This window comes from Oncorhynchus masou, unplaced genomic scaffold (assembly GCF_036934945.1).
Source record: "Oncorhynchus masou masou isolate Uvic2021 unplaced genomic scaffold, UVic_Omas_1.1 unplaced_scaffold_823, whole genome shotgun sequence".
Classification (NCBI taxonomy): Eukaryota; Metazoa; Chordata; class Actinopteri; order Salmoniformes; family Salmonidae; genus Oncorhynchus; species Oncorhynchus masou.
This window is the reverse complement of record NW_027014708.1, coordinates 287,946-302,805: the sequence shown is the minus strand read 5'-3', so window position 1 is coordinate 302,805 and position 14,860 is coordinate 287,946. Positions and strand designations below refer to the sequence as shown.

Here is a 14,860-nt window from a genome sequence, read left to right as displayed (position 1 = left end):
GGAAATAACTACACCGTACTAAATAAGAGGTCAAGACATTCCATAACAAATCCATCACCTATTGAGAAATAAACATGGAGAAGAGCCCCTCAGCAAGCTGCTCCCGGAGCTCTGTTCACAAACACACCCCACAGGGCTCCAGGACAGAAACACAATTATGTGTGTGGATGAAGCACTTCATTTGGCATTGGGAAAAACACGAGATGAACTGCTTCAAACAAAGACCCGCGAAAGCTAAAGAACACTCCGTAATGTTCACAACGACATAAACTTTGAACTCGTGAAAAGTGAGAGATGCGGTCAAGAAACACTGGCACATGTTATCATCGGAAAGACAGAAAGAGAGAGTAAGGAATGGAGAAAGAGAGAGTAGTGGAGAAAGAGAGAGTAAGGAGAAAAGAGAGAGAGGAGTGGAGAAAGACAGAAAGAGAGAGTAAGGAGTGGAGAAAGAGAAAGAGAGAGTAAGGAGAGAAAGAGAAAGTAAGGAGTGGAGAAAGAGAGAGTAAGGAGTGGAGAAAGAGAGAGTAAGAAGAGTGGAGAAAGAGAGTAAGGAGTGGAGAAAGACAGAGAGAGAGTAAGGAGTGGAGAAAGACAGAGTAAGGAGTAAGGAGAGTAAGGAGTGGAGAAAGACTTTAATCTGTACTTAATGCCCTTCTAGTTAATGTGTCAGAGAAGAGAGCAGTGGGGAGAAAAGAGGTGCAGCTGTCTGCTGGCTCTTTACCTCTCTGTACTTAATGCCCTTCTCTAGTTAATGTGTCACCAAGTGAGCATGGGGAAAGGTGTGTGTGTGTGTGTGTGTGTGTGTGTGTGTGTGTGTGTGTGTGTGTGTGTGTGTGTGTGTGTGTGTGTGTGTGTGTGTGTGTGTGTGTGTGTGTGTGTAAATAATGAATGAATCAAATGATTGATGGACCCGTCTATCTGTTTCTTCACCATTCTGTCTCTCTGTCTCTTAGTCCATGAAGTCCCTGTCCTCCTCCCTTCCTTGTATAATAAAAAACGAATGAAAACTCCTACAATGAAAAAAAAACCCTCCTACATTAAAATGTCACTCCACAATGACCCAACAATCGACAACTCATACTACTAATTTAAAATGCACATTGTAAACCCCAATCAATAGAGTTGTGAGACACTGTAGACATACACAGTAGGGTAAAAACAAAATCATCTGGCCAGTACGGGTATCGAACCCACGACCTTCGCGTTATTAGCACGACGCTTAACCAACTGAGCTAACCGGCCTTAGAAAATGCTCATTCTACAGATAAAGGTGGAAATAACTACACCGTACTAAATAAGAGGTCAAGACATTCCATAACAAATCCATCACCTATTGAGAAATAAACATGGAGAAGAGCCCCCTCAGCAAGCTGCTCCCGGAGCTCTGTTCACAAACACACCCCACAGGGCTCCAGGACAGAAACACAATTATGTGTGTGGATGAAGCACTTCATTTGGCATTGGGAAAAACACGAGATGAACTGCTTCAAACAAAGACCCGCGAAAGCTAAAGAACACTCCGTAATGTTCACAACGACATAAACTTTGAACTCGTGAAAAGTGAGAGATGCGGTCAAGAAACACTGGCACATGTTATCATCGGAAAGACAGAAAGAGAGAGTAAGGAATGGAGAAAGAGAGAGTAAGGAGTGGAGAAAGAGAGAGTAAGGAGTGGAGAAAGACAGAGAGAGAGTAAGGAGTGGAGAAAGGCAGAAAGAGAGAGTAAGGAGTGGAGAAAGAGAGAGTAAGGAGTGGAGAAAGAGAGAGAGTAAGGAGTAAGGAGAAAGACAGAGAGAGAAAGAGAGAGAGAGTGGAGAAAGACAGAGAAGAGAGACAAGGAGTGGAGAAAAGACAGAGAGAGAGAAGGAGTGGAGAAAGACAGAGTAAGGAGTGGAGAAAGAGAGAGTAAGGGGAGAAAGGAGAAAGACAGAGTGCAGCTGTCTGCTGGCTCTTTAAAGACAGTACTTAATGCCCTTCTCTGGTTAATGTGTCACCAAGTGAGCATGGAGGAAAGGTGTGTGTGAAAGTGTGTGTGCTGTCTGCTGTGTGTGTACTTAATGCCCTTCTCTGTGTGTGAGCATGGGGAATGTGTGTGTGTGTGTGTGTGTGTGTGTGTGTGTGTGTGTGTGTGTGTGTGTGTGTGTGTGTGTGTGTGTGTGTGTGTGTGTGTGTGTGTGTGTGTGTGTGTGTGTGTGTGTGTGTGTGTGTGTGTGTGTAAATAATGAATGAATCAAATGATTGATGGACCCGTCTATCTGTTTCTTCACCATTCTGTCTCTCTGTCTCTTAGTCCATGAAGTCCCTGTCCTCCTCCCTTCCTTGTATAATAAAAAACGAATGAAAACTCCTACAATGAAAAAAAAAACCTCCTACATTAAAATGTCACTCCACAATGACCCAACAATCGACAACTCATACTACTAATTTAAAATGCACATTGTAAACCCCAATCAATAGAGTTGTGAGACACTGTAGACATACACAGTAGGGTAAAAACAAAATCATCTGGCCAGTACGGGTATCGAACCCACGACCTTCGCGTTATTAGCACGACGCTCTAACCAACTGAGCTAACCGGCCTTAGAAAATGCTCATTCTACAGATAAAGGTGGAAATAACTACACCGTACTAAATAAGAGGTCAAGACATTCCATAACAAATCCATCACCTATTGAGAAATAAACATGGAGAAGAGCCCCTCAGCAAGCTGCTCCCGGAGCTCTGTTCACAAACACACCCCACAGGGCTCCAGGACAGAAACACAATTATGTGTGTGGATGAAGCACTTCATTTGGCATTGGGAAAAACACGAGATGAACTGCTTCAAACAAAGACCCGCGAAAGCTAAAGAACACTCCGTAATGTTCACAACGACATAAACTTTGAACTCGTGAAAAGTGAGAGATGCGGTCAAGAAACACTGGCACATGTTATCATCGGAAAGACAGAAAGAGAGAGTAAGGAATGGAGAAAGAGAGAGTAAGGAGAAAGAGGAGAAAGAGAGAGAGTAAGGAGTGGAGAAAGACAGAGAGAGAGTAAGGAGTGGAGAAAGGCAGAAAGAGAGAGTAAGGAGTGGAGAAAGAGAGAGTAAGGAGTGGAGAAAGAGAGAAGTAAGGAGTGGAGAAAGACAGAGAGAGAGAGTAAGGAGTGGAGAAAGACAGAGAGTAAGAGAGTAAGGAGAGAAGAGAAGAGTAAGGAGTAAGGAGAGAAAGAGAGAGTAAAAGAGTGGAGAAAGAGAGAGTAAGGGGTGGAGAAAGAGGGTGCAGCTGTCTGCTGGCTCTTTACCTCTCTGTACTTAATGCCCTTCTCTAGTTAATGTGTCACCAAGTGAGCATGGGGAAAGGTGTGTGTGTGTGTGTGTGTGTGTGTGTGTGTGTGTGTGTGTGTGTGTGTGTGTGTGTGTGTGTGTGTGTGTGTGTGTGTGTGTGTGTGTGTGTGTGTGTGTGTGTGTGTGTGTGTGTGTGTGTGTGTGTGTGTGTGTGTGTGTGTGTAATAATGAATGAATCAAATGATTGATGGACCCGTCTATCTGTTTCTTCACCATTCTGTCTCTCTGTCTCTTAGTCCATGAAGTCCCTGTCCTCCTCCCTTCCTTGTATAATAAAAAACGAATGAAAACTCCTACAATGAAAAAAAACCCTCCTACATTAAAATGTCACTCCACAATGACCCAACAATCGACAACTCATACTACTAATTTAAAATGCACATTGTAAACCCCAATCAATAGAGTTGTGAGACACTGTAGACATACACAGTAGGGTAAAAACAAAATCATCTGGCCAGTACGGGTATCGAACCCACGACCTTCGCGTTATTAGCACGACGCTCTAACCAACTGAGCTAACCGGCCTTAGAAAATGCTCATTCTACAGATAAAGGTGGAAATAACTACACCGTACTAAATAAGAGGTCAAGACATTCCATAACAAATCCATCACCTATTGAGAAATAAACATGGAGAAGAGCCCCCTCAGCAAGCTGCTCCCGGAGCTCTGTTCACAAACACACCCCACAGGGCTCCAGGACAGAAACACAATTATGTGTGTGGATGAAGCACTTCATTTGGCATTGGGAAAAACACGAGATGAACTGCTTCAAACAAAGACCCGCGAAAGCTAAAGAACACTCCGTAATGTTCACAACGACATAAACTTTGAACTCGTGAAAAGTGAGAGATGCGGTCAAGAAACACTGGCACATGTTATCATCGGAAAGACAGAAAGAGAGAGTAAGGAATGGAGAAAGAGAGAGTAAGGAGTGGAGAAAGAGAGAGTAAGGAGTGGAGAAAGACAGAGAGAGAGTAAGGAGTGGAGAAAGGCAGAAAGAGAGAGTAAGGAGTGGAGAAAGAGAGAGTAAGGAGTGGAGAAAGAGAGAAGTAAGTAAGAGTGGAGAAAGACAGAGAGAGAGAGTAAGGAGTGGAGAAAGACAGAGAGAGAGAGAGTAAGGAGTGGAGAAAGACAGAGAGAGAGAGTAAGGAGTGGAGAAAGACAGAGAGAGAAGGAGTGAGTGGAGAAAGAGAGAGTAAGGGTGGAGAAAGAAGGGTGAGAGAGTCTGGAGTGGAGAAAGACAGAGAGTAGAGAGTAAGGAGTGGAGAAAGACAGAAAGTAAGGAGTGGAAAAGAGAGAGTAATGAGTGGAGAAAGAGAGAGTAAGGGGTGGAGAAAGAGGGTGCAGCTGTCTGCTGGCTCTTTACCTCTCTGTACTTAATGCCCTTCTCTAGTTAATGTGTCACCAAGTGAGCATGGGGAAAGGTGTGTGTGTGTGTGTGTGTGTGTGTGTGTGTGTGTGTGTGTGTGTGTGTGTGTGTGTGTGTGTGTGTGTGTGTGTGTGTGTGTGTGTGTGTGTGTGTGTGTGTGTGTGTGTGTAAATAATGAATGAATCAAATGATTGATGGACCCGTCTATCTGTTTCTTCACCATTCTGTCTCTCTGTCTCTTAGTCCATGAAGTCCCTGTCCTCCTCCCTTCCTTGTATAATAAAAAACGAATGAAAACTCCTACAATGAAAAAAAAAACCCTCCTACATTAAAATGTCACTCCACAATGACCCAACAATCGACAACTCATACTACTAATTTAAAATGCACATTGTAAACCCCAATCAATAGAGTTGTGAGACACTGTAGACATACACAGTAGGGTAAAAACAAAATCATCTGGCCAGTACGGGTATCGAACCCACGACCTTCGCGTTATTAGCACGACGCTCTAACCAACTGAGCTAACCGGCCTTAGAAAATGCTCATTCTACAGATAAAGGTGGAAATAACTACACCGTACTAAATAAGAGGTCAAGACATTCCATAACAAATCCATCACCTATTGAGAAATAAACATGGAGAAGAGCCCCCTCAGCAAGCTGCTCCCGGAGCTCTGTTCACAAACACACCCCACAGGGCTCCAGGACAGAAACACAATTATGTGTGTGGATGAAGCACTTCATTTGGCATTGGGAAAAACACGAGATGAACTGCTTCAAACAAAGACCCGCGAAAGCTAAAGAACACTCCGTAATGTTCACAACGACATAAACTTTGAACTCGTGAAAAGTGAGAGATGCGGTCAAGAAACACTGGCACATGTTATCATCGGAAAGACAGAAAGAGAGAGGAGAAAGAGAGAGTAAGGAATAAGGAGAAAGAGAGAGTAAGGAGGCAGAAAGAGAGAGTAAGGAGAAAGAGAGAGTAAAGAGAGAGTAAGGAGTGGAGAAAGACAGAGAGAGTAAGGAGTAAAAGGAGTGGAGAAAGAGAGAGTAAGAGTGGAGAAGAAAGAGAGAGTAAGGAGTGGAGAAAGAGAGAAGTAAGGAGTGGAGAAAGACAGAGAGAGAGTAAGGAGTGGAGAAAGACAGAGAGAGAGTAAGGGAGTGGAGAAAGACAGAGTAAGTAAGAGTGGAGAAAGACAAGGAGAGAGAGTAAGGAGTGGAGAAAGACAGAGAGAGAGAGTAAGGAGTGGAGAAAGACAGAAAGAGAGTAAGTGGAGAAAGAGAGAGTAATGAGTGGAGAAAGAGAGAGTAAGGGGTGGAGAAAGAGGGTGCAGCTGTCTGCTGGCTCTTTACCTCTCTGTACTTAATGCCCTTCTCTAGTTAATGTGTCACCAAGTGAGCATGGGGAAAGGTGTGTGTGTGTGTGTGTGTGTGTGTGTGTGTGTGTGTGTGTGTGTGTGTGTGTGTGTGTGTGTGTGTGTGTGTGTGTGTGTGTGTGTGTGTGTGTGTGTGTGTGTGTGTGTGTGTGTGTGTGTGTGTGTGTGTGTGTGTGTGTAATGAATGAATCAAATGATTGATGGACCCGTCTATCTGTTTCTTCACCATTCTGTCTCTCTGTCTCTTAGTCCATGAAGTCCCTGTCCTCCTCCCTTCCTTGTATAATAAAAAACGAATGAAAACTCCTACAATGAAAAAAAAACCCTCCTACATTAAAATGTCACTCCACAATGACCCAACAACTCATACTACTAATTTAAAATGCACATTGTAAACCCCAATCAATAGAGTTGTGAGACACTGTAGACATACACAGTAGGGTAAAAACAAAATCATCTGGCCAGTACGGGTATCGAACCCACGACCTTCGCGTTATTAGCACGACGCTCTAACCAACTGAGCTAACCGGCCTTAGAAAATGCTCATTCTACAGATAAAGGTGGAAATAACTACACCGTACTAAATAAGAGGTCAAGACATTCCATAACAAATCCATCACCTATTGAGAAATAAACATGGAGAAGAGCCCCCTCAGCAAGCTGCTCCCGGAGCTCTGTTCACAAACACACCCCACAGGGCTCCAGGACAGAAACACAATTATGTGTGTGGATGAAGCACTTCATTTGGCATTGGGAAAAACACGAGATGAACTGCTTCAAACAAAGACCCGCGAAAGCTAAAGAACACTCCGTAATGTTCACAACGACATAAACTTTGAACTCGTGAAAAGTGAGAGATGCGGTCAAGAAACACTGGCACATGTTATCATCGGAAAGACAGAAAGAGAGAGTAAGGAATGGAGAAAGAGAGAGTAAGGAGTGGAGAAAGAGAGAGTAAGGAGTGGAGAAAGACAGAGAGAGAGTAAGGAGTGGAGAAAGTGGAGAGAAGAGAGTGGAGAAAGAAGAGTAAGGAGTGGAGAAAGAGAGAGTAAGGAGTGGAGAAAGACAGAGAGAGAGAAAGGAGTGGAGAAAGACAGAAGGAGTAAGGAGTGGAGAAACAGAGAGAGAGTAAGGAGTGGAGAAAGACAGAAGAGTAAGGAGTGGAGAAAGACAGAGGAGTGGAGAAAGAAGAGAGAGAGTAAGGAGTGGAGAAAGAGAGAGTAAGGAGAAAGGGAGTGGAGTGGAGAAAGAGGAGTGCAGTGTCTGACAGGCTCTAACCTCTGGAGAAAGTACTTAATGCCCTAATGAGTGGAGAAAATGTGTCAAAGAGAGCTGTCTGCTGGCTCTTTACCTCTCTGTACTTAATGCCCTTCTCTAGTTAATGTGTCACCAAGTGAGAGCATGGTGGTGTGTGTGTGTGTGTGTGTGTGTGTGTGTGTGTGTGTGTGTGTGTGTGTGTGTGTGTGTGTGTGTGTGTGTGTGTGTGTGTGTGTGTGTGTGTGTGTGTGTGTGTAAATAATGAATGAATCAAATGATTGATGGACCCGTCTATCTGTTTCTTCACCATTCTGTCTCTCTGTCTCTTAGTCCATGAAGTCCCTGTCCTCCTCCCTTCCTTGTATAATAAAAAACGAATGAAAACTCCTACAATGAAAAAAAAAACCCTCCTACATTAAAATGTCACTCCACAATGACCCAACAATCGACAACTCATACTACTAATTTAAAATGCACATTGTAAACCCCAATCAATAGAGTTGTGAGACACTGTAGACATACACAGTAGGGTAAAAACAAAATCATCTGGCCAGTACGGGTATCGAACCCACGACCTTCGCGTTATTAGCACGACGCTCTAACCAACTGAGCTAACCGGCCTTAGAAAATGCTCATTCTACAGATAAAGGTGGAAATAACTACACCGTACTAAATAAGAGGTCAAGACATTCCATAACAAATCCATCACCTATTGAGAAATAAACATGGAGAAGAGCCCCCTCAGCAAGCTGCTCCCGGAGCTCTGTTCACAAACACACCCCACAGGGCTCCAGGACAGAAACACAATTATGTGTGTGGATGAAGCACTTCATTTGGCATTGGGAAAAACACGAGATGAACTGCTTCAAACAAAGACCCGCGAAAGCTAAAGAACACTCCGTAATGTTCACAACGACATAAACTTTGAACTCGTGAAAAGTGAGAGATGCGGTCAAGAAACACTGGCACATGTTATCATCGGAAAGACAGAAAGAGAGAGTAAGGAATGGAGAAAGAGAGAGTAAGGAGTGGAGAAAGAGAGAGTAAGGAGTGGAGAAAGACAGAGAGAGAGTAAGGAGTGGAGAAAGAAGAAAGAGAAAGAGAGAAGGAGTGGAGAAAGAGAGAGTAAGGAGTGGAGAAAGAGAAAGTAAGGAGTGGAGAAAGACAGAGAGAGAGAGTAAGGAGTGGAGAAAGACAGAGAGAGAGAGAGTAAGGAGTGGAGAAAGACAGAGTAAGGAGTGGAGAAAGAGAGAGTAATGAGTGGAGAAAGAGAGAGTAAGGGGTGGAGAAAGAGGGTGCAGCTGTCTGCTGGCTCTTTACCTCTCTGTACTTAATGCCCTTCTCTAGTTAATGTGTCACCAAGTGAGCATGGGGAAAGGTGTGTGTGTGTGTGTGTGTGTGTGTGTGTGTGTGTGTGTGTGTGTGTGTGTGTGTGTGTGTGTGTGTGTGTGTGTGTGTGTGTGTGTGTGTGTGTGTGTGTGTGTGTGTGTGTGTGTGTGTGTGTGTGTGTGTGTGTGTGTGTAAATAATGAATGAATCAAATGATTGATGGACCCGTCTATCTGTTTCTTCACCATTCTGTCTCTCTGTCTCTTAGTCCATGAAGTCCCTGTCCTCCTCCCTTCCTTGTATAATAAAAAACGAATGAAAACTCCTACAATGAAAAAAAAAACCCTCCTACATTAAAATGTCACTCCACAATGACCCAACAATCGACAACTCATACTACTAATTTAAAATGCACATTGTAAACCCCAATCAATAGAGTTGTGAGACACTGTAGACATACACAGTAGGGTAAAAACAAAATCATCTGGCCAGTACGGGTATCGAACCCACGACCTTCGCGTTATTAGCACGACGCTCTAACCAACTGAGCTAACCGGCCTTAGAAAATGCTCATTCTACAGATAAAGGTGGAAATAACTACACCGTACTAAATAAGAGGTCAAGACATTCCATAACAAATCCATCACCTATTGAGAAATAAACATGGAGAAGAGCCCCTCAGCAAGCTGCTCCCGGAGCTCTGTTCACAAACACACCCCACAGGGCTCCAGGACAGAAACACAATTATGTGTGTGGATGAAGCACTTCATTTGGCATTGGGAAAAACACGAGATGAACTGCTTCAAACAAAGACCCGCGAAAGCTAAAGAACACTCCGTAATGTTCACAACCACATAAACTTTGAACTCGTGAAAAGTGAGAGATGCGGTCAAGAAACACTGGCACATGTTATCATCGGAAAGACAGAAAGAGAGAGTAAGGAATGGAGAAAGAGAGAGTAAGGAGTGGAGAAAGAGAGAGTAAGGAGTGGAGAAAGACAGAGAGAGAGTAAGGAGTGGAGAAAGGCAGAAAGAGAGAGTAAGGAGTGGAGAAAGAGAGAGTAAGGAGTGGAGAAAGAGAAAGTAAGGAGTGGAGAAAGACAGAGAGAGAGAGAAAGACAGAGTAAGGAGTGGAGAAAGACAGAGAGAGAGTAAGGAGTGGAGAAAGACAGAGTAAGGAGTGGAGAAAGATAAAGAGAGAGTAAGGAGTGGAGAAAGAGAGAGTAAGGGAGAAAGAGAGAGTAATGGAGAAAGAGAAAGGTGCAGCTGTCTGCTGGCTCTTTACCTCTCTGTACTTAATGCCCTTCTCTAGTTAATGTGTCACCAAGTGAGCATGGGGAAAGGTGTGTGTGTGTGTGTGTGTGTGTGTGTGTGTGTGTGTGTGTGTGTGTGTGTGTGTGTGTGTGTGTGTGTGTGTGTGTGTGTGTGTGTGTGTGTGTGTGTGTGTGTGTGTGTGTGTGTGTGTGTGTGTGTGTGTGTGTGTGTAAATAATGAATGAATCAAATGATTGATGGACCCGTCTATCTGTTTCTTCACCATTCTGTCTCTCTGTCTCTTAGTCCATGAAGTCCCTGTCCTCCTCCCTTCCTTGTATAATAAAAAACGAATGAAAACTCCTACAATGAAAAAAAAACCCTCCTACATTAAAATGTCACTCCACAATGACCCAACAATCGACAACTCATACTACTAATTTAAAATGCACATTGTAAACCCCAATCAATAGAGTTGTGAGACACTGTAGACATACACAGTAGGGTAAAAACAAAATCATCTGGCCAGTACGGGTATCGAACCCACGACCTTCGCGTTATTAGCACGACGCTCTAACCAACTGAGCTAACCGGCCTTAGAAAATGCTCATTCTACAGATAAAGGTGGAAATAACTACACCGTACTAAATAAGAGGTCAAGACATTCCATAACAAATCCATCACCTATTGAGAAATAAACATGGAGAAGAGCCCCCTCAGCAAGCTGCTCCCGGAGCTCTGTTCACAAACACACCCCACAGGGCTCCAGGACAGAAACACAATTATGTGTGTGGATGAAGCACTTCATTTGGCATTGGGAAAAACACGAGATGAACTGCTTCAAACAAAGACCCGCGAAAGCTAAAGAACACTCCGTAATGTTCACAACCACATAAACTTTGAACTCGTGAAAAGTGAGAGATGCGGTCAAGAAACACTGGCACATGTTATCATCGGAAAGACAGAAAGAGAGAGTAAGGAATGGAGAAAGAGAGAGTAAGGAGTGGAGAAAAGAGAGAGTAAGGAGTGGAGAAAGACAGAGTAAGAGAGTAAGGAGTGGAGAAAGACAGAAAGAGAGAGTAAGGAGTGGAGAAAGAGAGAGTAAGGAGTGGAGAAAGAGAAAGTAAGGAGTGGAGAAAGACAGAGAGAGAGAAAGACAGAAGGAGTGGAGAAAGACAGAGAGAGAGAGTAAGGAGTGGAGAAAGACAGAGAGAGAGTAAGGAGTAAGGAGAAAAGACAGAGAGAGTAAGGAGTGGAGAAAGAGAGAGAGTGGAGAGAGTAAGGAGTGGAGAAAGAGAGAGTAAGCAGAAAGTCTGGAGTGGAGAAAGAGAGAGTAATGCAGCTGTCTGCTGGCTCTTTACCTCTCTGTACTTAATGCCCTTCTCTAGTTAATGTGTCACCAAGTGAGCATGGGGAAAGGTGTGTGTGTGTGTGTGTGTGTGTGTGTGTGTGTGTGTGTGTGTGTGTGTGTGTGTGTGTGTGTGTGTGTGTGTGTGTGTGTGTGTGTGTGTGTGTGTGTGTGTGTGTGTGTGTGTGTGTGTGTGTGTGTGTGTGTGTAAATAATGAATGAATCAAATGATTGATGGACCCGTCTATCTGTTTCTTCACCATTCTGTCTCTCTGTCTCTTAGTCCATGAAGTCCCTGTCCTCCTCCCTTCCTTGTATAATAAAAAACGAATGAAAACTCCTACAATGAAAAAAAAAAACCTCCTACATTAAAATGTCACTCCACAATGACCCAACAATCGACAACTCATACTACTAATTTAAAATGCACATTGTAAACCCCAATCAATAGAGTTGTGAGACACTGTAGACATACACAGTAGGGTAAAAAAAATCATCTGGCCAGTACGGGTATCGAACCCACGACCTTCGCGTTATAGCACGACGCTCTAACCAACTGAGCTAACCGGCCTTAGAAAATGCTCATTCTACAGATAAAGGTGGAAATAACTACACCGTACTAAATAAGAGGTCAAGACATTCCATAACAAATCCATCACCTATTGAGAAATAAACATGGAGAAGAGCCCCCTCAGCAAGCTGCTCCCGGAGCTCTGTTCACAAACACACCCCACAGGGCTCCAGGACAGAAACACAATTATGTGTGTGGATGAAGCACTTCATTTGGCATTGGGAAAAACACGAGATGAACTGCTTCAAACAAAGACCCGCGAAAGCTAAAGAACACTCCGTAATGTTCACAACGACATAAACTTTGAACTCGTGAAAAGTGAGAGATGCGGTCAAGAAACACTGGCACATGTTATCATCGGAAAGACAGAAAGAGAGAGTAAGGAATGGAGAAAGAGAGAGTAAGGAGAGAGAGTAAGGAGAAAGAGAGAGTGGAGAGAAAGACAGAGAGAGAGTAAGGAGTGGAGAAAGAGAGAAGTAAGGAGTGGAGAAAGAGAAAGTAAGGAGTGGAGAAAGAGAGAGTAAGGAGTGGAGAAAGACAGTGGAGAAAGAGAGTAAGGAGTGGAGAAAGAGAAAGTAAGGAGTGGAGAAAGACAGAGAGAGAGTAAGGAGTGGAGAAAGACAGAGAGAGAGGAGTGGAGAAAGAGAGAGTAGAAAGAGAGAGAGTAAGGAGTGGAGAAAGAGAGAGTAGTGGAGAAAGAGGGTGCAGCTGTCTGCTGGCTCTTTACCTCTCTGTAAATGCCCTTCTCTAGTTAATGTGTCACCAAGTGAGCATGGGGAAAGGTGTGTGTGTGTGTGTGTGTGTGTGTGGCTCTTTACCTCTCTGTACTTAATGCCCTTCTCTAGTTAATGTGTGACCAAGTGAGCATGGGGAAAGTGTGTGTGTGTGTGTGTGTGTGTGTGTGTGTGTGTGTGTGTGTGTGTGTGTGTGTGTGTGTGTGTGTGTGTGTGTGTGTGTGTGTGTGTGTGTGTGTAAATAATGAATGAATCAAATGATTGATGGACCCGTCTATCTGTTTCTTCACCATTCTGTCTCTCTGTCTCTTAGTCCATGAAGTCCCTGTCCTCCTCCCTTCCTTGTATAATAAAAAACGAATGAAAATTCCTACAATGAAAAAAAAAAACCTCCTACATTAAAATGTCACTCCACAATGACCCAACAATCGACAACTCATACTACTAATTTAAAATGCACATTGTAAACCCCAATCAATAGAGTTGTGAGACACTGTAGACATACACAGTAGGGTAAAAACAAAATCATCTGGCCAGTACGGGTATCGAACCCACGACCTTCGCGTTATTAGCACGACGCTCTAACCAACTGAGCTAACCGGCCTTAGAAAATGCTCATTCTACAGATAAAGGTGGAAATAACTACACCGTACTAAATAAGAGGTCAAGACATTCCATAACAAATCCATCACCTATTGAGAAATAAACATGGAGAAGAGCCCCCTCAGCAAGCTGCTCCCGGAGCTCTGTTCACAAACACACCCCACAGGGCTCCAGGACAGAAACACAATTATGTGTGTGGATGAAGCACTTCATTTGGCATTGGGAAAAACACGAGATGAACTGCTTCAAACAAAGACCCGCGAAAGCTAAAGAACACTCCGTAATGTTCACAACCACATAAACTTTGAACTCGTGAAAAGTGAGAGATGCGGTCAAGAAACACTGGCACATGTTATCATCGGAAAGACAGAAAGAGAGAGTAAGGAATGGAGAAAGAGAGAGTAAGGAGTGGAGAAAGAGAGAGTAAGGAGTGGAGAAAGACAGAGAGAGAGTAAGGAGTGGAGAAAGGCAGAAAGAGAGAGTAAGGAGTGGAGAAAGAGAGAGTAAGGAGTGGAGAAAGAGAAAGTAAGGAGTGGAGAAAGACAGAGAGAGAGAGTAAGGAGTGGAGAAAGACAGAGAGAGAGAAAGACAGAGTAAGGAGTGGAGAAAGACAGAGTAAGGAGTGGAGAAAGAGAGAGAGAGAAAGAGAGAGTAGGGGTGGAGAAAGAGAGTAAGCTGGCTCTTTACCTCTCTGTACTTGGAGAAATGTGTCAGGAGTGGTGTGTGCTGTCTGCTGGCTCTTTACCTCTCTGTACTTAATGCCCTTCTCTAGTTAATGTGTCACCAAGTGAGCATGGGGAAAGGTGTGTGTGTGTGTGTGTGTGTGTGTGTGTGTGTGTGTGTGTGTGTGTGTGTGTGTGTGTGTGTGTGTGTGTGTGTGTGTGTGTGTGTGTGTGAATGAAATAATGAATGAATCAAATGATTGATGGACCCGTCTATCTGTTTCTTCACCATTCTGTCTCTCTGTCTCTTAGTCCATGAAGTCCCTGTCCTCCTCCCTTCCTTGTACAATAAAAAACGAATGAAAATTCCTACAATGAAAAAAAAAACCCTCCTACATTAAAATGTCACTCCACAATGACCCAACAATCGACAACTCATACTACTAATTTAAAATGCACATTGTAAACCCCAATCAATAGAGTTGTGAGACACTGTAGACATACACAGTAGGGTAAAAACAAAATCATCTGGCCAGTACGGGTATCGAACCCACGACCTTCGCGTTATTAGCACGACGCTCTAACCAACTGAGCTAACCGGCCTTAGAAAATGCTCATTCTACAGATAAAGGTGGAAATAACTACACCGTACTAAATAAGAGGTCAAGACATTCCATAACAAATCCATCACCTATTGAGAAATAAACATGGAGAAGAGCCCCCTCAGCAAGCTGCTCCCGGAGCTCTGTTCACAAACACACCCCACAGGGCTCCAGGACAGAAACACAATTATGTGTGTGGATGAAGCGCTTCATTTGGCATTGGGAAAAACACGAGATGAACTGCTTCAAACAAAGACCCGCGAAAGCTAAAGAACACTCCGTAATGTTCACAACCACATAAACTTTGAACTCGTGAAAAGTGAGAGATGCGGTCAAGAAACACTGGCACATGTTATCATCGGAAAGACAGAAAGAGAGAGTAAGGAATGGAGAAAGAGAAGTAAGGAGTGGAGAAAGAGAGAGT

The 14,860-nt window shown here is 43.6% G+C and overlaps 10 non-coding genes across 10 annotated transcripts; all 10 read right to left on the bottom strand.

Annotated features, from left to right (window-relative positions):
• Positions 1–1,169: 1,169 nt before the first annotated feature.
• trnai-aau (transfer RNA isoleucine (anticodon AAU)) lies at positions 1,170–1,242 on the bottom strand. The gene has a single exon. It is a non-coding gene; the product is annotated as a tRNA-Ile (tRNA).
• Positions 1,243–2,506: 1,264 nt separating this feature from the next.
• trnai-aau (transfer RNA isoleucine (anticodon AAU)) lies at positions 2,507–2,580 on the bottom strand. Its single transcript has one exon. It is a non-coding gene; the product is annotated as a tRNA-Ile (tRNA).
• Positions 2,581–3,779: 1,199 nt separating this feature from the next.
• On the bottom strand, positions 3,780–3,853 carry trnai-aau (transfer RNA isoleucine (anticodon AAU)). Its single transcript has one exon. It is a non-coding gene; the product is annotated as a tRNA-Ile (tRNA).
• Positions 3,854–5,158: 1,305 nt separating this feature from the next.
• On the bottom strand, positions 5,159–5,232 carry trnai-aau (transfer RNA isoleucine (anticodon AAU)). The gene has a single exon. It is a non-coding gene; the product is annotated as a tRNA-Ile (tRNA).
• A 1,305-nt stretch (positions 5,233–6,537) lies between these two features.
• On the bottom strand, positions 6,538–6,611 carry trnai-aau (transfer RNA isoleucine (anticodon AAU)). The gene has a single exon. It is a non-coding gene; the product is annotated as a tRNA-Ile (tRNA).
• A 1,272-nt stretch (positions 6,612–7,883) lies between these two features.
• trnai-aau (transfer RNA isoleucine (anticodon AAU)) lies at positions 7,884–7,957 on the bottom strand. The gene has a single exon. It is a non-coding gene; the product is annotated as a tRNA-Ile (tRNA).
• Positions 7,958–9,149: 1,192 nt separating this feature from the next.
• Positions 9,150–9,223, bottom strand: trnai-aau (transfer RNA isoleucine (anticodon AAU)). The gene has a single exon. It is a non-coding gene; the product is annotated as a tRNA-Ile (tRNA).
• A 1,215-nt stretch (positions 9,224–10,438) lies between these two features.
• On the bottom strand, positions 10,439–10,512 carry trnai-aau (transfer RNA isoleucine (anticodon AAU)). The gene has a single exon. It is a non-coding gene; the product is annotated as a tRNA-Ile (tRNA).
• Positions 10,513–13,099: 2,587 nt separating this feature from the next.
• Positions 13,100–13,173, bottom strand: trnai-aau (transfer RNA isoleucine (anticodon AAU)). The gene has a single exon. It is a non-coding gene; the product is annotated as a tRNA-Ile (tRNA).
• A 1,190-nt stretch (positions 13,174–14,363) lies between these two features.
• On the bottom strand, positions 14,364–14,437 carry trnai-aau (transfer RNA isoleucine (anticodon AAU)). Its single transcript has one exon. It is a non-coding gene; the product is annotated as a tRNA-Ile (tRNA).
• Positions 14,438–14,860: the final 423 nt, after the last annotated feature.